Raw genomic sequence first — 25840 nt, forward strand, 5'->3', positions numbered from 1 at the left:
ATAAAATAAATATTTTATTAAACAACAAACCCCGATATTTTTTATAAAAAGGTTTCTATAAAAAATAAAATGTAGAAAGTGGTAACATTATATACGAGGTGCTAGATATTTTATGATTCTTAGTCCTAAATACTGAAATAAAATACGAATTTTTCTTTTCCAAAAAACAAAATCTTTTAACCGGTTAACTGCCAAAAGCGTCTTAAGACTATTTTTCCTTGCAACTAAATAAAAAAAATGCCCTGAATAACAAGGCCGTACCCAGAGCGTATCAAGAAGTATGAACCCTCCAAATGTTTGAAACTGCCTAACCACTCCCATGGAAAGAAGCGGATAAAAAAATAAAAAGGTCCTTATTGTCATGCGAAAAAAATATATCATAAGTTAGTTTTATTTGAGTTAAAATTTACAAAATATATAGCACCAAAAATGTACATTTTTCGAAGGCATCCAAGCAAACAATAAATTTGTATATTTTTGGTCTCAAATGCACTTTACTCATGAAACTATAAAAAACATAGTTTTAATACCTAAAATCTAGACTCAAAAAAACAGGCGTTGGTGTAGGCTGTTTTTATGGAAACACTAAAATCTTATAAGATATTCAATATTACACAGCTTCTCGAATTATAAAAAAAATACACGAAAATTAACATTCACTTAACTTACTAATAGCACAAAATAAAATAAAATAACTTAATTTTTTTCAATTGACATAATTTGGTGCTGCTATTGTAAAAAATAATTGTAGTTTCCAAATTTTACGATATTTCCTTTTTTGACAGGCTGTAAACGCTTCAATTAGCTGTCACAAACAATCCGTAGTTCTAGCACCTGGTTTTTAAACCGCGGCATTTCAATAAACTTTTCGTTCGTACAAGTTTCTTCATCTCGCCGTTTCTTGTTTCTCCAAAGTGCAAGGAGCGGTGCGGCCGCCGCAGGCGTGTTGCTCTGTGTTCTGTGTCTTGTCATCCGGGTTCGTGTACCGTGTGCCGCCTTCTGTGAATAATCTATTTGTGAATACTTCAAATCATGTATTACTTTATTGTGTCAAAATAATAAAAAAAATATCTAGGATAAATCTTCAGTTTACTAGATACTAGATCTTTAGTCAATAGTAATTGCTCTTGATCTATCGAGTCAGTGTTATGGATAACGGTATTTGAATTGCTTTTTGACATTCTTTGTAAAAAGGTGACGTTGTTATTGGTAATTACTTGTATATCTGATACAGAAAATGTTATATTTACCAATATAAAACAATAAGTGATAATCGATAGTTTGTGTTTTATAAGTCAGTTAAAAAATAATTCCTCAGGTGCATGGGATTGCATACAATTCTCATCGATTTTGTCGGGATAACCAGCTGTAAGTTAAAATTTAAATATAAAAATGTATATATTTGTGTAATCCATACTTTGCCTCATTGTTTTTTTTTAAATAGTATAATATATTGCACACATTGTTTTGAAGTTTCCTTGACCTTTTTAATATATTTTTGAAAGGTTACTATGAGTTTATATATTACACTATTGAACATTATTTACTGCCTATGTACCTACGTTATTTTATTGTTGAATATTACAATACAAAAAATCCGTGGTAACTTTAAGAATTATTCGATTGCATTCAATGCAATGTGAGCTGTTTCATCAATACTTATCATTTTCGACGGCCTTGGAAGGACGTGAATTAACTCAGGTGGGTACACAAGCTATTGCGAGTACCGGTATGCAACCCTGAGTGCCCTACCAATGGTACTTCTCATTTCTACTCTTATAGTAAGCATTATTCCTCCTAAATTTCCTTCACTTACGTCATCTCCACCTTTATATCCATGTACGCATTTTAAGTGCACCCTGCATTAATATAATCACGATCGAGTCAAAATATCACCGATTCGATTTGGCGCCCTTTGCACCATTTGAACGCGGATAGGAACCAGAAGAAATAACGTTTTCCTCTAATATTTATTTAATATTACGCTGAACTTGTAACCTAAGCTTAGGACCTTGCCTGTATATTGTATAATTGACTATAAAAGGGATATTCCGTTGATCTGACGCAGTGCCCTATGCACCACTGACTACGGATAATGGATTGAAGAGGAATAGATCGATAACACCTAGCTACAAAGATCGTCTCAATGATCTGTTTTTAATATTTTATTCGTACTACAAAATTGATCGTTTATCAATAAAACAAAATGCCCCAGTGCCCCGGTTGATCCGCAATTAAACACCGGATAATCGAGAGTACAGCATTCTATTTGTTTATTAATTGTATGCATTAAAACCTTTAATTGCCTTAAGGCAGAAGGTATTTAAGGCAATAACCGTAATTTAAACCGAATCTAAAATGGCATCAAAACAGAGCGACCTCCTTACTTAGCATTAAAATGAAAGGTCACTCGAACAAACGTGTCAATTAATTCGTTAACTAGAGATAGGTATTTATTGTTCGCGGGGATACCTACGACGTGTAACGTCTTCTGCTTATCCGCGATGCATAGACCACTGCATTCGGTTTATTCGGTGACAACCTTCATTGTAAATTACGCAAACGTCACCCCTGATTCACGACAATTTTTCTTTCTTTTTTAATTAGTTTTAAATGATAAGTAGGTACGCTTTGTTTAAAAATTTGTTCGAAAATAATTAGAACTTTTTATGAAATGTTCCACGTTTAAAATTAAAATAAACACAGTACCTAATTTGGTGATAATCTAGATGGCACTGAGACGCAAGCGCCACTATGACTTTTTTTTATATTTTCAACCTTTTGCCTACCAAAATCTGATATATCGTCTTTCGGTACTCTGGCGAGAAATACCGGATTCGTCGGATCTGACGTCATGATTTATAAATGTATCAGACACATTTTGGCCATTTTGGCAAAAAAAAAACTTTTTTTCAATAAGTTATTATACATCGATATTAAGAATTGAATGATCACTTATATCTTACAATTAGTTGCAGTAGTAGAAACGAGAAAAACAAAGTACTATATACCAAAAGTGAGATGCGTGCTGTGATATTCTTCAAATAGATATTTTTTTACGTATCAAGTTTAATCAACAATATGCAATAAATTGATCAAATGTAATACGTATAAGTTTGCGTAACCAAAAAAAAATTTAATAAAAATCAGTTTTCGTTATTACTCACACCCCTTCTCTATTCCATCCAACACCGGATGTCAGGATGTCGTTTGATTTGCAGTTGGATTTTAAGAATTACTGCCAAGGTACCCAACAAGTCTGTCATAACATTAATGAATATAATGGCGTTTATTCGTAGTATTTGTTAGCAATGTATTTAGTTTTAAAAGCCATTTTTCTTTTTGCGTGATTTTATCACACTCCTCTAAGTTGGATCGATGTGAACTTTTAAGAGGGATTAGCCTCCTTTATTATTATTATTATTACAAATTGCACGTTGACTGTCTCCGCTTGTCATCGGCTGATTGGTCACGCCCATGATCACATAATTTACATGATCCATTGACTGACTGATCAGCTAACGAAAAATGGTTTCGAATCTGAACGCAACGAAGTTACCTACGATCAAAATCTTCCAAACTCTGATCGATCAAGGTCTGCCACTGCCAAACATACCATAAATATATTGCAGAATGGTGTAATTAAATAAATACACGATTCGAGAAAATAGCTTAATAACTCTATGGTATGGAGACCTTTGAAATTTGATGATCAAGCGTGTATGTATACCGTTTTTCCAAGCTTAATTGGATGCTAGTAAGGCAGTTAGCCGGTGAGATCACGCAACATTCGACCTAACACTTTTTATTCTTCACAACATTTTGAGTGTGTCCAAATACTTGTTTACAAAATCTGGATTATCTCCAATTACAGGAGTTATTTTCATATTATTTTTTGACATCTCATCAAAGATGAAGAAGAATATGGAAGCCTGGGCATTTACGGGGCTGACGACCGTCATACGCTGGTTTAAGTGATCACTTTACACACGTGTAACATTCACCAATTCTACACATTATTGACAACCACACTACTCAAATTCTTGGAAGTTCCATACTTATATATGAACCAGTTTTGAAAAATTGTTCTTGAATCACGAGAACTTCACTAGAGACATCTATTAGTGAGATGCAAAAAAGCTGTTTATTGAGCAGAAACTCTTTTATTAGTATGTGAGGTCCGAATCCTGGATAATAATCACACACACGAGAAACGCCAGAAAATATCATTTTTTTATTTAAGCTTATTTGACCAGATAATTTATTCACAACATTTTGAGTGTGTCCAAATACTTGTTAACAAAATCTGGATTCTATGATACTATTCTATGGTGTGGAAAAAAATACCACATCATGGAATAGTGCCATTTAATATGATTCGAATTAAATCCCCGTGTGTCACCATTCTCCCCGGTGCGGTGCTGGAGGCTCGAGGCTGTGTCGCTAGCTATCCCCAGTGGCACAATTCGTCATGTGCATTCCCAATAAAACCAGTTCTAAAGGCAGCGTTTCGTGTGCCCACATGCCAACATAATGTGTATATTATTAAACCGCATTCTCCAAACTGTACGAATATCGGAATCGGTACGTCGATCTGTGTTAGTAGTGTTCTCTTGTCGAGTCGTTAATTCATTTTACACACTAAATATAGACTACCTTCTCTTCTTCTTATTGGACGACCCAAAATAATTCACACTTTATTGGAGATTTTTATGCAGGTGTAACTAACTAAACATGTTTAATTTTTTTAAATAACATAACAAATACATAGTTTTTTTTATAACCTACCTAACCCAACCTAATTTTACAAGTTGTATAAAACATTACAAGTTCTTATATGTTATAATAACATAACAACTATATAGTTTTTTTACAACCTACCCAACCCAACCTAATTTTACAAGTTGTATAAAACATTACAAGTTCTTATTTGTTATAATAACATAACAACTATATAGTTTTTTTATAACCTACCCAACCCAACCTAATTTTACAAGTTGTATAAAACATTACAAGTTCTTGTATGTTATAATAACATAACAACTATATAGTTTTTTTATAACCTACCCAACCCAACCTAATTTTACAAGTTGTATAAAACAGTCCGCCTCCGTAGTGTAATGGTCAGCACGCTCGGCTACCGTTCTAGTGGTCCCGGGTTCGATTCCCAAGGGGGGTAAAATAAATATAAGTGATTTTTTCACTGTAATATTTATTCAATACTACCCTGGACTGGTACCTGAAGCGGAGGGCTGATCACCTTTCCTTCATATGTAAACGATCAAGATAACACTGCGTTTATATGACGCAGTGCCCTATGCACCATTGGGGTGCGGATAAGGGTTTTATTATTTTTATTATATAAAGCATTACAAGTTCTCATATGTTATAATAACATAACAACTGTATGTATAGATTTTTCTAACCTAACCTAACTAAATGCGTATTTGCTAAATCATGTCCATAATTTTATTTTCCCCAATTTGATCACAGTGAAGCACCCTTGAGAAAGTATTTTACGAAAATAGCACTAAGTATATGAATTATTCAAAATTATAATTGTTGTTTACTGGAAATTATATACGGTATATTGTACATGTTATACTGTAAATTGATGAAACCGGGGAAGGCAAAGGGAGTAGATAAGGTAAGATAAAATATTTTTTTCGTTTCGAGTTCACTCTCAACACAACTTGCTTCCTGTTTTTTAAACTACGGGTCGCTAGGCCTACGCATACGAGTAGCACGGTGATAAAATATTTATGAATAAAATAAGGATCCTAATATGTACTAACCAAAAAAAAACTTTTTAGCCTAGACTGGACATAAAGATTTCATTACTCAATAAATTTGTTTGGAGCTTCAAAATTAATTTTAAAAAGTCCACGTTCCCATGTTTGGATTATATTGTTCAGGCTGTATCGGATCTTACTGCTGAAGGTCAACTGCTAGATAAGTGAAAGTCATACGTATCTTTAAACAATACAAACCTATCACTTATTGGTACCTCTTACTGTTTCAGATTTTCAAGCTACATAAAAATTAATTGCTTTGTAAAATCCTTCGAAAGCCATCTCCGGTAATTATACTAGAGTACCAATATGGTTCGATTCAATTTATTTAAAAAAATTAACATATAAGTACATTACAAACTAATATTTAACGCGTATACATTAAAAGTAAATTTTGAAAGTAAGCAAGAACACTGTTGTTAAAGATGTAGAAGAATCCCGCTTCGGAATACCCTCCCAGAAACATGGAACAGATCAATATCCGGTGTGATATTGTCCAGCATAGCGGTAGCTCTTCCTACAGGCATAACCATCGGTAGGTTGATCCTGTAAATAGGAATGTGAAATAATCTATGCCAACGTTGTCTTAGGTAACTATCGGGAACATATAAACCAATGCTCCGGATAATTTCCGGATTATCGATCTTATCGCGCAACAATCTATAAAAATGCGTTATCAAATACAAATTCCTTCTAGTCTCTAAACTATGGTTCCTGCAATATGGTAGAATAACAAAATTTATTTGCCTAAATGTAACGCCACTCGTAAATTTAAAATGGCTATAATACTGTTTGTAGGTACTCGTATAATCAGTTGAAGGTAACCCGGGTAAGGTCAAGGCGTTACGACATTAATTAGAGCATTTGGCTTCAGCAACTAAATCGAATTGGTGACATTTCACAATAATATTGATATTGATTTTAAATCTCCCAAAATGATGCAAAAACGTTGTATTTGTGATAGCGTCCATAGTCCGTTCCGTGATCAAGTCCAAAAACGGATAATCGATAATTTTAAATAATCTTAACCAATCTATTTTTTTTTAAACCCAGATAACATTTAACGTAATTGATTTTTTGCTTAAAGCACTGTTTTTGTATTGAAGTAATTGTAGTTTTTCTTAAAAATAAATATATGGTTTTGAAAAGGAAAGAGTTATTGAAAGGTTTAAAAATATATTAGAATATTTTTTCAATACATATTTTTTGCTTAAAGCACCGTTTTCGTATTGAAATAATTGTAGTTTTTCTTCAAAATAAATATATGGTTTTGAAAAGGAAATAGTTATTGAAAGGTTTAAAAATATATTAGAATATATTTTCAATACATATTTTTTGCTTAAAGCACCGTTTTTGTATTGAAATAATTGTAGTTTTTCTTCAAAATAAATATATGGTTTTGAAAAGGAAGGAGTTATTGAAACGTTTAAAAATATATTAAAATATTTTTTCAATACATATTCTAAAAAAAGTAAAATTCCCATACATGTTCTTTAAAAAAATTTAGCGTGGAGACACGTCTAGCCTCTGGCGCGTCCGATCGCGTTCGTATCTCAGCCTTAACCGAAAAAATAACTTTACAACATTTTAAGTGTGTCCAAATACTTTTTCACAAATCTGGATTATTTCCATTAAAAAAAAAACTTGTATCCATTAGGCACATCTATAGCCATTAATTGTTGGCGGAAACGAAGAAAATGTTACGCCTGGCATTCTGAACTCCATAAGCAATTCCGATAAAATTGGTCTTACATCATCCAATAGCACATTCTCGCTCGAGAGAAATGTCGGATCAAACACACCCTACATACTTTTATTCTCGTTATAGAAATCATTTATGCAGTTTTTCAAATACTAAAGGGTGACAACTATTTAAATTTAACAAAAAATTTATTATCAAGATTCTCAAACGATTTTTCTACTCCGAAATGCAACACCAAGCAATTTCAGCAAAACTTCAAATATTTGGCAATCAAACATTTCAATTAACTCCCTAAAGAAATAAAAAAATAGATGATATAAAAATCCTTAAGAAAAAAATTAAAGCTCTATACATTTAAATCTTTAAAAAAATATATATAAAAAAACTATTATATCTTTTATTATATAACATTAAACCACGAGTGTAAGTCCCTTTCCAAGCACAAGAGCACAGACTCTTTTATGGAGAGGCACAGCGAATCGAAATATAAAAGTTCTCCATATCTATAAATGATTCAAATGTATTATGTTATAAATAAAAATGTAAATATATTAAATGAATAAAAAAAAACTAACTAACTAACTAACCGTCACGGTGCTTCTCCGCAGGGGTAGGCAGAGAGGCTAGAACGCCCACTAATGTGTCTTTGCAAACAATCTTCGCCTCATCCACATTCATGCATCATGCATCTTCCAGTCCTGGTACCAACCTTAATGTATGGAAGTGAAGTATGGAGTTGGCAAAATAAAGATGAAAGTAGACTGAATACAGTCGCAATGCGATCTCTCAGATGACCGTGCGGCAAAAATATGTATGATAGATGATCGAATGGTGAAATGAGGAAAGAATGCAAGGCTGACTGACATAAGTATTATCGATAAAATTAAGAAAGTGTTGGTTTGGACTGAACGAATGTGTGAGTATAAAACGGTAAAACAAATTTATGAGGCGAATTTGGTTGGAAATTGGAGCATAGGAAAACTTGGCATGATGAAGTATGTCAAATACTTAAAGCAGTCAGGTCAGGAGTTGAAATAATCGTCGTGGATGTATAAGAAGATGTATGATTGTGGAAGAGGAGAATGTCTGCAAAAAAAATATAGGTGTGACGTTCTATTCTCTCTGCTTACCCCTGCGGAAGCAGCGTGATGGTTAGTTAGTTAGTTATGTGGTTGGTAATAGAAGCAAAGGAAGATTAAGGAAAACTTGGGATGATCAAGTATGTCAAATACTTGAAAGCGGTTAGGTCTGGAGTCGGAATAATCGACGCGCATGTATGAGGAGATGCATGAATGTGGAAGAGGTAAAGATTGTCTTCAAAGACAGATTGGTATGGCATTCTATTCTCTCTGCCTACCTCTAAGAAGAAACATCGTGATCGTTAGTTAGTATAATTTATATTTGAAGCACTAACTTTGTGATTTTCCATTTTATAATTAAAATGTAACTTTGTTGTAAAATCACTATAAATATTTTATTATAACTCGATTATAATGTATACCGGTTTCTTTATCAAGACTGATTAATCAGTCTTGATAAAGAAGCGGTTAGCTTCGAAACCCGTAGACATTATAATTAATAAATAATAATAATAATAAAACCCTTATCGGCACCCCAATGGTGCATAGGGCACTGCGTCATATAAACGCAGTGTTATCTTGATCGTTTACACATGAAGGAAAGGTGATCAGCCCTCCGCTTCAAGTACCAGTCCAGGGTAATATTGAATAAATATTACAGTGAAAAAAATCACTCGATATTTATTTTTAATACATAATCACTTGATATTTATTTTTAATACATTGTATTGTATTTTTAAACTTTAAAAACGTTCTCCTGAAAAATCGAGTTTTTTTATTTATGACGTTCTTGAAAGGAGTGAGCGATGTGTCGCAATATAGTTAAATAATAAATAATACATTAAAAGTAAAAACCAAAATTGAAAATGGGCTGGAATTGCTACAAAATAACCGCAGAATCAATTAATGAAAATTACATTATTCGTTGGTTACTGAAAATACTATAAATACTATAACTGTATCAGAAATCCATTAATTGAAAAAGATAAAATCAGAAACTGTCATCATGGAGGCGTGTTATCTGAGCGTGAAGAGATCCGTACACAGATTTATTTCCATTCGTGGATTAACTTTACGTAACTTAATCTACGGTACAATTGTTTTACTCATTATCGAGAAGAAAGCGAAACAATAAGATCGCATAATAACAGTAGATTAAGAAACATTTTTTGAATAATCTTAGCGTGAATTCTTACGTCAGAATTCCGCTAAGGGTAATTTAATATGTAGGGTAAACATTTCTAAGCTATGGGTCAATGTTTGATATTTCCAATCTGGGTTTAATTTATCCCATAAAACTAACTTACTACCTAACCTTACATAATTAAAATGTAACTTTGTTTTAAAATCACTATAAATATTTTACTATAGTGTAATGGTCAGCACGCTCGGCTACCGTTCTGGAGGACCCGGGTTCGATTCCCAGGGGGGGTAAGAATAAATATGGCCGATTTTCACTCTCATATTTATTTAATATCACCCTGGACTGGTACAAGAAGCGCAGGGCTGATCACCTTGCCTTCATGCAATTTACGATCAAGATAACACTGCTTCCCTACGATGCAGTGCCCTATGCACCATTGGGTGCGGATAAGGATAAGAAGAAGATGTTTCAAACCACCTTTCAATGTGAGGACTACATTCTACTAAAACTCAAATATAGTGATCCTTTTAACTAAAGTCAATTAATTACATTCCACATACTATTCACATATAAAAACACTAGGAATCGCATAGAAAAACATTAGTCTTGTTTTAGCATCTTCCACAAAAACGTAAGAATATCTACTGTTAACTTGTATAATCGTAGCACATGGTATATTCGATCAAAAATTAAAATGCCAACGCACTCAGCTCCATTTACGCCATACAATTGGGTATTAGACGCATAGTGTTCCGAGAAGTCTTCTTTCACCTTTAGTTGAATGCGAGTTCAACTGCTAGTATGTACTACACTACTTCTTAACACGTTAAATGATACATTGATTTTATTTACAAAGGCCGATTTCAAAGTAAACCCTGTTCTCCCATTATAAGTCCCGTTGCTAGAATTACTAAAGAATTGATGGATAGTGTACTAATACTGTAGTAAGAAACATACAAATATACTTCCCAAGTACAAGCGAACTTCCATACTGACATAATATGTCGGTAAATTACAACAAAGACATATTCACTTCTAGAAATTTCGTAATATATTTATTTCTTTTATTCTAAACCTTGAGTTGAAGTGGGCTTGCCTCTAGGATTTATCTAAAATGAAAGAAATTTATTCATATACATGACATATATGAGAATAAGACAGCAAGTTAAGTCTGCGTGTTCTCTTCCACTCGGTGATTATTGGGGACTGTACCACCGTGCTATGGCTCTAATGGTATCATAGCATACATCTAATTTTATTACTAGATATAATTATTTTGCTGTACTGTACACTTTTACACTGTACACAATATTTTCGTTTTTTTTTATATAATAATTGTTAGATTTTTTTATTTCTTGAAATAAAATGGACGCTGATAGTCAAATTGTGTGTGAAAGGTTTACCACTAATCGGAGGTAATCGGAGAGACTAGATGTATGGATGAGAAGGAGGCGAGGAGTGTATGTCAGGACAGAAAAGTGGCGTTTCATCCTCTCTGACTACCTTTGCGGGGAAATAGCGTCAAAGTAGTAGTAGTAATAGTAGTAGGTTTACCATTACTACGCGTCTGAAGTTAATATTGTAATTCGTAGGGTAGATTACTTTAACTTTGCTTATATTAGGCAAAAAAATCGTTTTGAAAAACTCGATCACTTCCTGGCATCCTAGCAATATGGATTCAAAATCCCATTAGAAATTGCCATAAAAAATAATTTGAAAGAAATCGACAGAAGTAATGTTCAAGTTCCTACAGTGAATCTACAGTTATATTACCTTTAGTTGTTATGTTGGCTAACTAAATATAAATCGGAGGCAAAATAAATATGAACGGACAGTACTCCTGGCTGCACGAGCGGTGGATGGCTTCTAGGATTGAAACTCATGAGATTGGCACCCCTGATAGGTCTACCGCTCTTTCTATTTTATCTATGACATTGCCAATATATTGCAAACAAGCGTAGATAGGCGTCCTTCTATGTCCAATCGGCTGATGATTACAAGGCAGGCAGGTACCTCTAGGTAGGTACTGGGCAGGTACCCGCGACGGTGTTACTGACCTCCGCGTACGGTAACTAAAATCTCGGGTTACCGGCTAATTTTATAGGCTAACCGCTCGCTATTCTCGGGTCGCACGGAATACTCTCGTACCAACATTCTTAACAATAATATGCGATAGAAATCTACATTTCTAAACGATACTTTTTTTGAGTAATCGATATTTGAAGCGCTAAATATTATTGTAGGAAGTCTTTAAGAAGAACCTCTTTGCTCTGAAACCGATCGACTCTGAAACGATAATTTACTTGTAACAAGATATATCCAATAGTTGTAAGTAACTTAGTTATTTTGTTATACTATATGTATATAGCGTAGTGGTTAACGTGATTAGCTACCGTAGGCCCCAGTTTCGATTCCCAAGGGGGTTTCAAATAAATATTAGTGATTTTTCCCCCTCATGTTTATTAAATATTACCATGGAATCGCGTGATTGACTACCTAGCCTTCATGTAAGTAACGATCAAGACAACACTGACGTCATTACGATGCAGTGCCCTATGCACCACTGGGTGCGGACAAGGTTTAAAAAAGACTTGAAAAATAGTAATGGCCTTGGAAAATTTGTCTTTTAAAGTTAATAAATATTTTTTTTTTATTGTGGACAGTAAAACTTGGCGGTGTGACAATCGATGTTCGATAGTATAAAATAACAATTAGAGTCTTTGGGAAGCAGAAAGCAATCCATATAGGTAATATTATTGCCTGTTAAATGTATGATAAATACATACATACCACGTCAGTGTACACGTAAGTAGGTACTTTATATTAATATAGGGATATTACGTATTCAGTGAGCAACACTGGACTGATAAAAACACATCAGTCAACTTTTATAAACGGTACAATGTGTTTCGTGTTTGTTTTTTATAACGTTTTTTAACCTGTTGAATATTTTATTGACCCTATTCGTAATGTGTTTACTAATACTCTTCACACATACATGATTGCTTAATATGCCTATCACGAGAGGCGTAAGAAGCATGGTTCAATTTTATTATCGATTTTTAAATGAATAACCCAGTAAACTCATTTTATGAGCTGCTGCGCTAGTGAAAATAAATTGCATCGTTCAGTAAATAAATTACATCGGACAGGAAAAAAATGTTCTAGACTAATAAGTAAACGATATTTAAAATATATAAAAATAATTACAATTTAATTTAATCTTTATTTTTATTTTATTTTATTTTGAAATTTTACAGAGCAGTTACATAAATACATTTACATTATTCTCAATATTATTTATATTCAAAGCATTTACTTTATGGTTAGTCATTTTTACTTATTTATTTTTTACAAAAATATTAGTAATATTAGTATATAACCACTCACCGAGATTTTTATGTCTACCGGTTTCGAGACATACCCGTCTCGAAACCAAATATTGTAAAATGCAAAAGATTTAAAAAAATAAAGAAAAAAAGATTTTCTTTCAAGGTATTGAAGAAGCAAAGGTAAAAAAAGATTAGGATAACATCAATGTCTAGAAGGTTGCATAAAAAATGTTGGGTGTTTTATTTCTCTAGGGGAAAAAGACATCAACGCACGATCAACCACGAAACCTTTGCCCGAGAGTTTATTAGATATACGAGTATTTCAAATTAATGAAGCGAATGTAGTTAAAAGTAGAAGCAGAGGAAGACCGAGAAAATCTCGGCATAATCAAGAATTTCAGATATTTTAAATTGGTCAGGTCAGGAGTCGGAATAATCAGCGGGTATGTATGAGGAGATGCATGAATGTGGAGACTTGCAAAGACAGATCGGTGTGGCTTTCTATTCTCTCTGCCTACCCCTGCGGAGAAACGGCGTGATGGTTAGTTAGTATTGCAATATTTTGTAATATGTTAGAAGGAATGAAATGAATTCGATTTTTTTAAATTTATTTATCTAAATAAAGTTTTTTTTATATGTACATTGTGGTTCGCGTGGGTATGTATGTACCTATTTATTACTCCCGCCAATTGGCAGCTTTAACAAAAATTCCATTTTTTTTAAATTAAGTTTTACTTGGTAAATACCACTATTTCTTAAACTGCATAATTAACGATGCATTCCGCATTCTTTTTCAAACACTGAACATGATGCGGAATGCGTCGAAACACGTGTTACAATAGATTTTAAGAAATAGTGGTATTTACTAAGTAAAACTTCAATTAAAAATGGATTGGAAGTATTTAGTAAATTTAAAAAAAATTAAACACTACCTTTTCTTTAAAATGCAAAAACAACACTTTCTGCCCTGTAGCGGGTATATGTTAAGTTAAAAATATGCCTCAATTGCTGGGATATAGTACATTTTCTGGGCATTTGAAAACATGCACAACTGAAAATTGACGATTTTTGATATTACCACAAAGTGACTACCGAATCAGTTAATGAAAAAATTCGGAACGCTATCATCCCGCGATCCTCGAATTTATGACTGTTCGACTCGGTGTTATTATCCCGGTACCTACTTACCGTGTCCTTGCCGAGACAGTTCCTACCTATGTAGATTGTTTGTTACTATTTCGACTCCCGGAGGGAAAGCGGCGTCGAGTCGCAAGGCGTAGCCACCAGAACAGCAACAATGCCCCCTGAGATAGGCTTGTGCAACACTCGAATATAAATTATGCAAGAGACATTTATCGTGCTTGCCGCGAGAAGGAGACGTGTAGAATACGTGCTTCTGTCTCCCTCTCTCCCGGTAGCCTTCATTTATCAAACAGATAACGCAAATTTGTATCACGGTTTTCGATTTGTCTGCAGTTATCCGCGTCTAAACCATAACACGGGAGTGGATTGATAATTATCCATCATAACGTTTTATTGATTCAATTTAACATACCTTTTTATATATGTATATGCATAAATTCATTTGTATCGTTCTTCATCTGTTAGGATTTTGTAATAGATATATATGTGCCTACATGTTGCTTAAACGCGTATGAGTAAACTATTATTGATTGGTTTTATATAAGAATATTCACAAGTTTAGATGATTACACAGACGCTTATTTCAGTTTTTCAGATTGGTTCCAGAAAATAGCGAAAAGAAAAGAAAGTTCTGTAAACCATGTTAGTTCTTGGACAGAACTTATATTAGTTATTCTTCTTCTTCTTTTGTTAGGACTGTGTATTGTGTTTTTCTCCGGTCCGCTCCTGGGAGGTGTAAGACAAGCTGTCTCTCTATCGTTTGGGTGGTCTTCCTGGGGGCCTGTTACCTCTTATGCTGCTGTCTGCTGCTATTCTCATCACTCGATCCGAACTCGCTCTTCCCACACGATTTCTCCAGAAACGTCTTCTTACTCTTCCCCATCCCACAACATCGCAGATTTTTCTTGTTTCAGAGTTTCTTACTTTGTCGCGAAGTGTTAGGCCTGCAATGGGTCGTAGAGTCTTCATTTCGGTGGTTCTAAGAAGGCTTTTCGTTCTCGTGGTATCAGCTCTTGTTTCCATGCCGTATGTCATGATTGGTGTTATATTAGTTAATAATTATTTTTTGACATCTCATCAAAGATGAAGAAGAATATGGAAGTCTGGACATTTACGGGGCTGACGACCGTCATAGGCTGGTTTAAGTGATCACTTTACACACGTGTAACATTCACCAATTCTACCATTATTGACAACCACGCTACTCACATCCTTGGAAGTTCTATATATGTGAACCAATTTAGAAACCTTGTTCTTGAATCACTAGAACTTCACTAGAGACATCTATTGGTGAGATGTAAAGAAGCTTTTTTATTAAGCAGAAACTCTTATATTAGTGTGTGAGGTCCGAATCCTGGATTATAATCACACACATAAGAAACGCCAGAAAATACCATTTTCATTTTTATTATTTAAGCTTATAATTTGACCAGATAATTTATTTACAACATTTTGAGTGTGTCCAAATACTTGTTCACAAAATCTGGATTATCTCCAATTACAAAAAAAATATTAGTTAATAATATTAATATTAACATTGAGTCAGTTACTGACATCAGTACTGGCGCCGATAACTGACTTAGGGCGCTCGTGTAATACAGGAATTTTACCGTCCGGCAGTCCGGTTAGCATAATAAAACGGATGATTGGCTTGTGCTTTTGGCCGTCTTTCTTCGGATTGGTGCGCTTGATCGGTGCGTGATTACGTTGCGCGTAAATTCGATCACGCTAAACTGTCATAGTCGCTTTTATTTAAAAAAAACCGGACTGCAGGATGGTAAAATTCCGCGTAGTGTACAAACGCTATTACACTGCTTACACCGGGAATATGGAAGTCAGCACTGACGGGACAGCATTGTACTGATATGAAAATGTATTCCTATGATAGCAGTACCGAGTCAACACTGACTCGTCTTGTTTTTGAAGTCAGTTACTGGCTCAATGTAAATCTGGCCTTAAATATGTACTCTTTCCAATCTTACGCATCATTAATATGAAGAAAAAAAATAACGACTAACTATCCATAATATTATTGTTGCATAAATGTCACGTAACGTCTCGGAAATGTACCCACAGGGGAAAGGTTCGAGTATTTCAAGCTCTTTGTGTTATATTATTCCTTATCTATATAGATCTCGCTACCGGTTACACTAAAAACTGCATATTCGAAATTCAAAACAACTCGTAAATGTGGTGCGAATAAAAAAGGATTTATTGATATCTTAAGATTATAATTGAATTTAAGATTATAATTGACGTTAAATTAAAAAAAAAATACTTATTAACTTGCAATATTTTATCACTGATAAGGTCAACAATATTTTATCACTCACTAAGGTAAATTTAAAACCGAAATTTTATTTTCTTAATTTTTTATGGAAATGATCCGTATTTTCTGATTTTCAAACGAATATCATTTATCATAATAAATATCCATTCATAAAATTTATTTTCTGTAAAATCGCTCGAATCCTTGGTGAATTATTTTAATCCGTCGAATTTCGGAATACAGTTCTTACTTACTATGTTGGCGATGGCATACTCCCATAGTCGATCGTTCGCCAAGTCGTGATCTTCCAGCGGCATCGAAGGGTTAAAAAGTATCCATTCTAATTAAACGAATTCAAGATCCGTGACGAAATATCTCCGAAGAGAATCGGCAATTTGACGTGATACGGGAGACCTCGTGATCTTGTGACTTGTGACCTTATGGCGAGCGCTCGCAAGCCGAAACCAGTCGTAAATATATACCCTGTTAACTTTCGATTAAATCTGGTTAATAATTTGGTATGTAGGATTATATTATATTGGATTTTTATTTAATTGTATTATATAATACAAGCTTATGGCGTCTAACTCATGTTTTACAAGGGACTATATCGCTCACTCCTTTTAACAACGTCATACTCGTATAAAAAAAAAGATTTTTCAGGAGATTGTTTTTAAAGTTTAAAAATATAATAAAATGTATTAAAAATAAATATCAAGCCACTTATTGATCTTTTTACTGTGCAGCGGATCTTTTAAGGTAAAACCTGAATTTTTTTTCTCCACTTGAAAAATATTTAGTATATTTAAAAAAAAAATTAAACAATACCTTTTCTTCAAAATGCAAAAACAACACATTCTGCCCTGTACCGGGTAAATATTAAGTTAAAAATATGCCGCTTTTGTTGGGATATAGTACTTTTTTTGGGCATTCCGAAAACATGCACAACTGAAAATTGTCGATTTTTGATATATGACGTTGTTGAAAGGAGTGGGCGATATCGGATCGAAACGAAGTTAACTTGTCCGTTAATTATTGTATATGAAGACAAGGTATTCTAAGTAGATTTAATATTTAAAGCATTAACTTTGTGGTAAGACATTTTTACTTTTATATATTTGTACAAAAATGTTAGAATTTTTATAAAAAAATAATTTTTATTTTTTTTGTTAAAATGCCATAACTAGGCGAAACAATTGTTACAAAATTTATTTTTTATGTGTTTTTTAACGATAAAATAACACTTAGTAGACTCAAAAATCAGTGAATGATTTAATATTAATATTGATATTAGTAATGTTAGTAAATAACCACTCACCGACTACTTCTGTCTACCGGTTTCCCAAAAGTTCCCAAAAGCATGGTGGGACTAACAACTCGCTCTGCATGTTTTGCATGTGTAGTGATAGTGTATGTGAATAGTACTAAGTGGGTGTGGTGTAGTGTTGTTCGCATGATTGTTAAATTGTAGTGTATGTCCTGACGAAGAGACGGGTACGTCTCGAAACCGGTAGACAGAAGTAGTCGGTGAGTGGTTATTTACTAACATTACTAATATCAATTAAAATGTTTGACCACAAAGTAAATGCTTTGAATATAAATAATATAATATTAATATATTATTAAAATGGAGTTCTACAAATTAAACGCCAAATCTTTAAATTTACATGGCTGTTATGAACTCAATCACGGAACGTCATGAGATCATATGACTTACAAAATTTGAGTAGAGTGATTGTCAATCATGTTTTGAATGGTGAATGTTACACGTGTGTAAAGTGATCGCTTAACCAGGTTATGACATGTCGTAAGGCGTGTAAATATCCAGACTTCCATATTCTTCATCATCGTTGTTGAGAAGTCAAAAATGTAAGATTTCCTATAATTTATTATTTTCTTATTATTTTTTGATATCTTATCAAAGATGAAGAAGAATATGGAAGTCTGGTCATTTACGGGGCTGACGACCGTCATAGGCTAGTTTAAGTGATCACTTTACACACGTGTAACATTCACCAATTCTACCCATTATTGACAACCACACTACTCAAATTCTTGGAAGTTCTATATATATGAACCAATTTTGAAACATTATTCTTGAATCACTAGAACTTCACTAGAGACATCTATTGGTGACATGAAGAGAAGGTTTTTATTGAGCAGAAAATCTTTTATTAGTATGTGAGGTCCGAATCCTGGATTATAATCACACACACATCGCTCACTCCTTTCAAGAACGTCATAAATAAAAAATCGTTAATTTTCAGTTGTGCATGTTTTCGGAATGCCCAGAAAATGTACTATATCCCAGCAAAAGAGGCATATTTTTAACTTAATATTTACCCGCTACAGGGCAGAAAGTGTTGTTTTTGCATTTTGAAGAAAAGGTATTGTTTAATTATTTTTTTAAATAAACTAAATATTTTTCAAATGGAGAAAAAATCATCAGGTTTTACTTAAAAAGATCTGTTGCACAGTAAAAAGTTCAGTAAGTGGCTTGATATTTATTTTTAACACATTGCATTATATTTTTAAACTTTAAAAATGTTTTCCTGAATAATCAAGTTTTTTGATTTATGACGTTCTTGAAAGGAGTGAGTGACATGTGAAACGCCAGAAAATATTATATTTTCTGTTGAATATTATTTATTAATATCTCAAACGTGGATTGACACCATGAGATGATTGGCGAATTCATCGTTATTCTTTAAGCATCCCATTTTCTTTAGTTTAGTATATTTTAGCATTAGTTTCCATTTTGAAACAACAAAAGACGTACGTTATTATTTTGGTGAACGATTTCTTTGTACGATTACCATCGTATTTCTCTTAAACTTAAACGATTCTTTTAGACGTTATTATTTTGACAATGCCTTCTTTTGTCGCGAGATAAAATTTCTCACTGTAATGAATGACTTGCTTTCTCTAACCTAAAACGCTTTACTTTATTATTTGTATGTACTTACTACAAATGTCAACTATCGGTCGTTTTCAAAAATAAATGAGTGAAACGTGAATTTAAAACTAACAAACCATCACGCCGTTTCTCTGCAAGGGTGTGCGGAGAAAATAGTCACACTACTCTCTTTTTTTCAATCATACTTGCCTCTTCTACATTCATGTATCTTTATATTTTGTCATATATTCCTTATACATACCCGCCTATTATTCCGACTCTTTACCTGACCTCTTTCAAGTATTTGATCATGCCAATTTCCTCGGTCTTCATCTGCTCCTATTTCCAACTACATTCGCCTCATATTTTTTACCCTTCTTCCCTCATTCGTTCGTTCTGCACGTTTCAATATAGTATATATATATATATATATATATATATATATATATATATATATATATATATATATATATATATATATATATATATATATATATATATATATATATATATATATATATATACAGATATATATATATATATATATATATATATATATATATATATATATATATATATATATATATATATAAATATATATACACATATACACATGTATATATATCAAATCAAACATCGCCATCAGTTTTCATCAAACAGCATCGAGGCTTCCTGACAAATCTCTCTTACAAAGCAACTTTATGAATTTTAAAAATTTGAAATAAAATTGTATCCTCGGTATTTTCTTTCGACAATACGTTTTCGGTCACCGTCAGCCTGACGTAAGTGCGTTAAAAACCGTAAAGGAGTAATCAAAACTAACGTGCTCGTAACCAACGCCAGTGTGCGGACGCCCATTATAATATCGCGCATACTTTTTTTTAACTTTTCAATTTTATAACGTATTAATACATGTCTCGTCGCAATTATATTTTTGGTGATTCATGCTAATACAATTATCGTCTTTGAGACTGTAAATCAATTACAAAAAGCTATTATTTATTGCCTAAGACCATTGAGCGAAATGATATCAGCTCGTTTATCTTCGTTAATAGAGCATTTATCACATTCACGTACCCACTTTGTGACATTCTCTGTGATTTGAATAAATGGATTGTGAATAATGGTGACCTCCGATTGCGAAATACGTTTAACCGACTTCTTTCACCCACCTACTACTTCTGGCAAATCACTGCTCTAATCGTTTATCATCGCAGTGTCTGCGATGCCAACCTTGACTACGGAACACGGGCTTCCTCGTTTCCAATAGTGAATATGGCCAATGCACCAAAATACTAATTTTGCGGCCTTTGTAAGCGAGTCACGTCGGCATTATTATATCGTTAAGATTCAGCTGCCTTCTTCGTTAACAGACAAAGCTAAATTTTACTCATTTTCATCCTATACTTCCAAAATGTTTATGATCTTTTCTTGGGTCTTATTAACGATTATTATTAACGATTATTTTTAACATTCAAAAAACGCTATCTTCGTCTTCAATCTGTCATTGTGCCATTAATTTTCGCTATTTTCAGCATAGGTATCGCCCAAGTTTGACATTTCAGATATACAGGGGATATTTGATCATCAGATTTTAATCAATAATCGTAAAAGGTGAATAAATAACAATTATTTGACTTATAACAAAAACTAAATGTGAAAGTGACGAGAAAGTGAAGATATTAGAGCGCTTAACAAAAAAGCTCTGCCTATTGTTGAAGCCATCTTTAATAAATGCTTTATTTATGAGGGACCCTCGACCAGGCAAAATTAGCAGCTTCGTGAAAGTAGCACACGAAAATATGAATCTCTTTTCTGAAAACACCACTAACATTAACTTCAAATATGTTTCTTCCTGACTCCATCCCAAGTTATCGTCTTTGTAGACTTTTGAGGTCAGCTCTCCTCGTCTTCGGATTCCAGATCCTTCTGTAATGGGCAACGTCACCTAGGCCACACCTTCGAATCATATTTTCTTTCTGCAGCATCCATGAATTATTTGGTCTTCTAGATGTCTTTCGAGGAAGATCCATGTCGATTTCCTGGTTCACAATATGTTCATGTACATACCATCTTAATTGCCTTCCCTCTACGTTACTATTGATGTATGTTACACCCAGGCTTCAACGAATGCGTGAACTTTTTATTTTGTCTCTAAAGGACACTCCAGCTGACCATCTAGGTATTCGCAACTCAGCAGTTTCTAGTTGCCTAGAGTAGGTGTCTTAACTACAAATATTGTAATTTAAAATTCATATCGTTTAATATGTATAATGCTTACATTTTAAATCGAATAAGAGGTCTAAGAGGTCTCTCGTGAAATTTCCATTTGATTCGAGATATTGGCAGATACTTACTAGATACGCATGTCTATATAAATATATGCATACGGAGATACGAGTATATATGTATACTATCTAAAAGTGTTGTGCTTTCTTGGTATGCGCTGTGATTGATCATAATATGTTTTTTACGCGAATATTATGTAAATTTAAATGGTTTATATTTTTCGCCGATATATATTTGCATAATATCTTTGTTCTGAATACCTTTCCGAATCTTATTAACATACATTGGCTATTTTATAACTATTCGTTGCTCAATAGCGCGTCGTCGGCTTAGCTACTATTAAGACTTTCTAGGAAGATGTACAAAAAACAAAAATACGAGTACTAAAGGCACAGGCTAAGAAAATTACTTATCATAACCCTAGCATTCTATCCTAATATTCAGATCATAAACATTAAAAATAATATAATACTTACAACATGTTTAGTTTGTTCAAATACTTGTTCACAAATCTGGATTATCTCCAATTAGGGGTTATTTTTTACATCAAAAAATTGTAAAAATAATAATAATCCAATCCCTGATTGGACATAATCCAGATTTGTGAATAAGTATTTGGACACACTCAAAATGTTGTAAATAAATTAACTGGTCAGATTGTAAGCTTAAATAAAAAATGAAAATGACCCCATCATAGATGTCCCTAGTGAACTCTCGCACACTGTGTTTCGAGTTTGATCAATATATCTACAAGTTTCATGAATTGGAGTGTGACACGTGATCACTTAAACCAGACGGTCGTAAGCCCTGTTAATGCCCAGACTTCCATATTTTTCTTCATCGATGTTGAGATGTCAAAAAATAATGTAATTTTTATTTAGTAGTTCAAGTATTGAATTAAACAGTGGAATATAAACACGTTTCATTAGGTAACTGTCGTTGCGAAACGGTGAATGGAACAAAATACATAGGTTACACTACCTCTATAGTATTATAACAATACAACTCTTGCACATGTCACTTTTTCTCACTACAAACTCTCGAAACAATGAAAGCAAAATCATTCTGATTGATAGCATAATATTTTAAATGAGTGCTACGAGTAGCTTTACAAGCCGTGCCAATACTGGCCTAATACACAACGCAATAATAATAATCATTTCCAAACCCCCATCTGCATCCGATGGTGCATAGGGCACTGCATCATATAAACTCAGTGTTGTTTTGATCGTTAACACATGAAGGAAGGCCGTTCAGCCCTACGTTTCAGGTACCAGTCCAGGTTAATATTGAATAAATATAAGAGTGAAAAAAATCACTTATTTATTTGAAACCCCCCCTGAGAATTGAATCCGGGACCTCTAGCACGGTAGCCGAGCTTGCTGATCATTACACTACGGAGACGGACTAATTATTCATCATTACATTTACTATATACACCACTTTTTTAACCCCATATCGCTATTGAAATAATAAAAAAAATAAAATAAAAAAAAACAATTAAAGTCAGAAAACCATCGACAAAAAAAGCATTATTTTAGAAGAATTCTTTACTTTCGACATATATGAAAGAGATTATGGAAGTTTGGGTATTTACAGGGCTTATGACTTTTCATAGGCGGGTTAAGTGATAACTTTATACACGTGTTACATTCACCATTCTAACCATGATTGAGAACAAAAACTGCGCATTTTTTTGGAACTCCTACATATATAATATCATAAATTTCATGAAGCTTTTTGTGGAAGTTCACTGGAGCCATCTATGGTAGGTTTAAGAAAACTTTTATTTAGCAAAGAGCCTTTTAATTAGATATATGCAAGATCCTAATTAAATGTGTTAATAAATTTTAAGTGGAGAAACCCAGATTTGTGAACAAAGATTTGAACACATATTTTTGTTTTGTGAACAATTTTTTATTTTATTTATTGTTTCGGAATTAACTTTGTGGTAAGACATGATGATATTATTAAGGAAAACACTTGTTTTTTTACCACTCGAGTTTATTTTATGACGACTAGTTTCGGAACCTAAGCTTCCATCTTCATGTCTAAATGTAGTTAACAAGTGTTTTCGTTGATAATAACAAATCTTTAGAATTGAAAAACATGTCGCTCACTCCTTTCAAGAACGTCATAAATCAAAAATCGTCAATTTTCAGTTGTGCACGTTTTCGGAATGCCCAGAAAATGTACTATATCCCAGCAAAAGTGGCATATTTTTAACTTAATATTTACCCGCTACATGGCAGAAAGTGTTGTTTTTGCATTTCGAAGAAAAGGTGTTGTTTAATTATTTTTTTAAACATACTAAATATTTTTCAAATGGAGAAAAAACCTTCAGGTTTTACCTAAAAAGATCTGTTGCACAGTAAAAAGTTCAAAAAGTGGCTTGATATTTATTTTTAATACATTGTATTATATTTTTAAACTTTAAAAACGCTCTCCTGAAAAATCAAGTTTTTTGATTTATGACGTTCTTGAAAGTAGTAAGCGATGTGTATTCGCTATTGTGTACGCTGTCGAGCAGAATTCTGTAGAATTTGGTACGATCTTTCACATTAAGTTTGTACCATATTGTGTATGTAGGTAGGAAAAATGATTAAGGCCGATTTTACTAGGCATTTTTAAACATCCGTTAAAACGCTTGTTACCATTTTTTAACAAAATTTGTTGTTCGTGCGATTATGGTGTTTAACAAAAATTACTGCGGTTATAAATTGGGTACATGTCGGTATTCGTTTTTGTTGTAAATGGCAGTTGTGATTTTTTTGTATTTTCTGACGGAACTTAAGTCAAATTTAAATATTGTGTATTGTTATTATTATTTCATATAAAAAAATATATGTATGTACGAGTATATTAAATTTTAACAGTTAAAATCTTGATATCGAATTTAATGTTTTTTTATTATTAGTTTATTCATTTTATTACCAGAATTATCGCATTCCCATTGGTTTAATCGTAACGCATTGATGTGACAATTACGTATTTTAAATTGATTTACTACAATATTTCATGTAAATAAAGTAACTAAAACACTATAAAATTCATTATGGCTTATCATCTTTTTTTTTAAAAATACTTCAACAAAAATCAAATGTAACAAAATTATTCACCTAGCCTCCCTCCGCAAACCTGTCTACGCATGTCACTGAGTAGTAAGTTCTTGCAAAGGATGTAGGAAATTCCATATTCCTGTTCTATGAATGTGTGATTTTTTCTCTTTTTTACACCGTGTTATTTTTAATTCGTGTAAAAAAATATAAAAGGGGAGTTCAATATGAAAACATTAAAACTGAAAATAGACTGTTAAAAACCAAACCAATGCCCATTTGAAAGTTTTGCTCCAAACCACAGAAACGTACATTATCACATATCGCTCACTCCTTTCCAGAACGTCATAAATCAAAAATCGACAATTTTCAGTTGTACATGTTTTCGGAATGGCCAGAAAATGTATTATATCCCAGCAAAAGCGGCATATTTTTAACTTAATATTTACCCGCTACAGGGCAGAAAGTGTTGTTTTTGCAATCTGAAGAAAAGGTATTGTTTAATTGTTTTTTCAAATATACTAAATATTTTTCAAATGGAGAAAAAACCTTCAGCTTTTACCTAAAAAGATCTGTTGCACAGTAAAAAGTACAAAAAGTGTATTCATATTTATTTTTAATACATTGTATTATAATATTTTCCATCAAAAACGCTCTCCTGAAAAATCAAGTTTTTTGATTTATGACGTTCTTGAAAGGAGTGAGCGATATAATTAAAGACTTTTTAACAAGATTTTTACCATTTTTTACAAGTTTTACTTGGTAAATACCGCTCTTTCTAAAAATCTATTATTACACATGTTTCGATGCATTCCGCATCATTTTCAAACACCGTTTGTGAAGTCTAAATGTTAGAGTTGTGTCCTTGGGACGTTGAAGGGTGAAGAGGGGTAGGAGCTGTTTTTTTTATCAGTAGGAACATAGACAATAGGGGAGATAAAGTTTTAGCCATTTTTATATTGTTATTTATGGGTTTATTGATGATTTATATTTTTATGAATTTCTATTGCTTCAAAATGTTGCAGTTTATGACTCTTAAAATACGGAAAGTAATAGTGGTACATGACCAAGTAAAACTTAAACTAAAAATAGATAGATATTACCACAAAGTGACTGCCGAATCAAATAATAAAAACAT

General features: G+C 32.9%; 1 protein-coding gene across 1 annotated transcript in view; it reads left to right on the plus strand.

The window, feature by feature from the left end:
* The first annotated feature begins 903 nt into the window (after positions 1–903).
* The window catches only part of Cad87A (cadherin 87A), an 88634-nt gene continuing 63697 nt past the window's right edge, over positions 904–25840 (plus strand). Inside the window, exon 1 of the mRNA XM_088256654.1 lies at positions 904–1368. The gene's annotated coding sequence lies outside the window, so the exon portion shown is untranslated. The remainder of the gene's footprint in view (positions 1369–25840) is intronic.

This window comes from Brachycentrus maculatus, unplaced genomic scaffold (genome assembly GCF_059751285.1).
Source record: "Brachycentrus maculatus isolate JH-2025_06_01 unplaced genomic scaffold, ASM5975128v1 h1tg000065l, whole genome shotgun sequence".
NCBI lineage: Eukaryota > Metazoa > Arthropoda > Insecta > Trichoptera > Brachycentridae > Brachycentrus > Brachycentrus maculatus.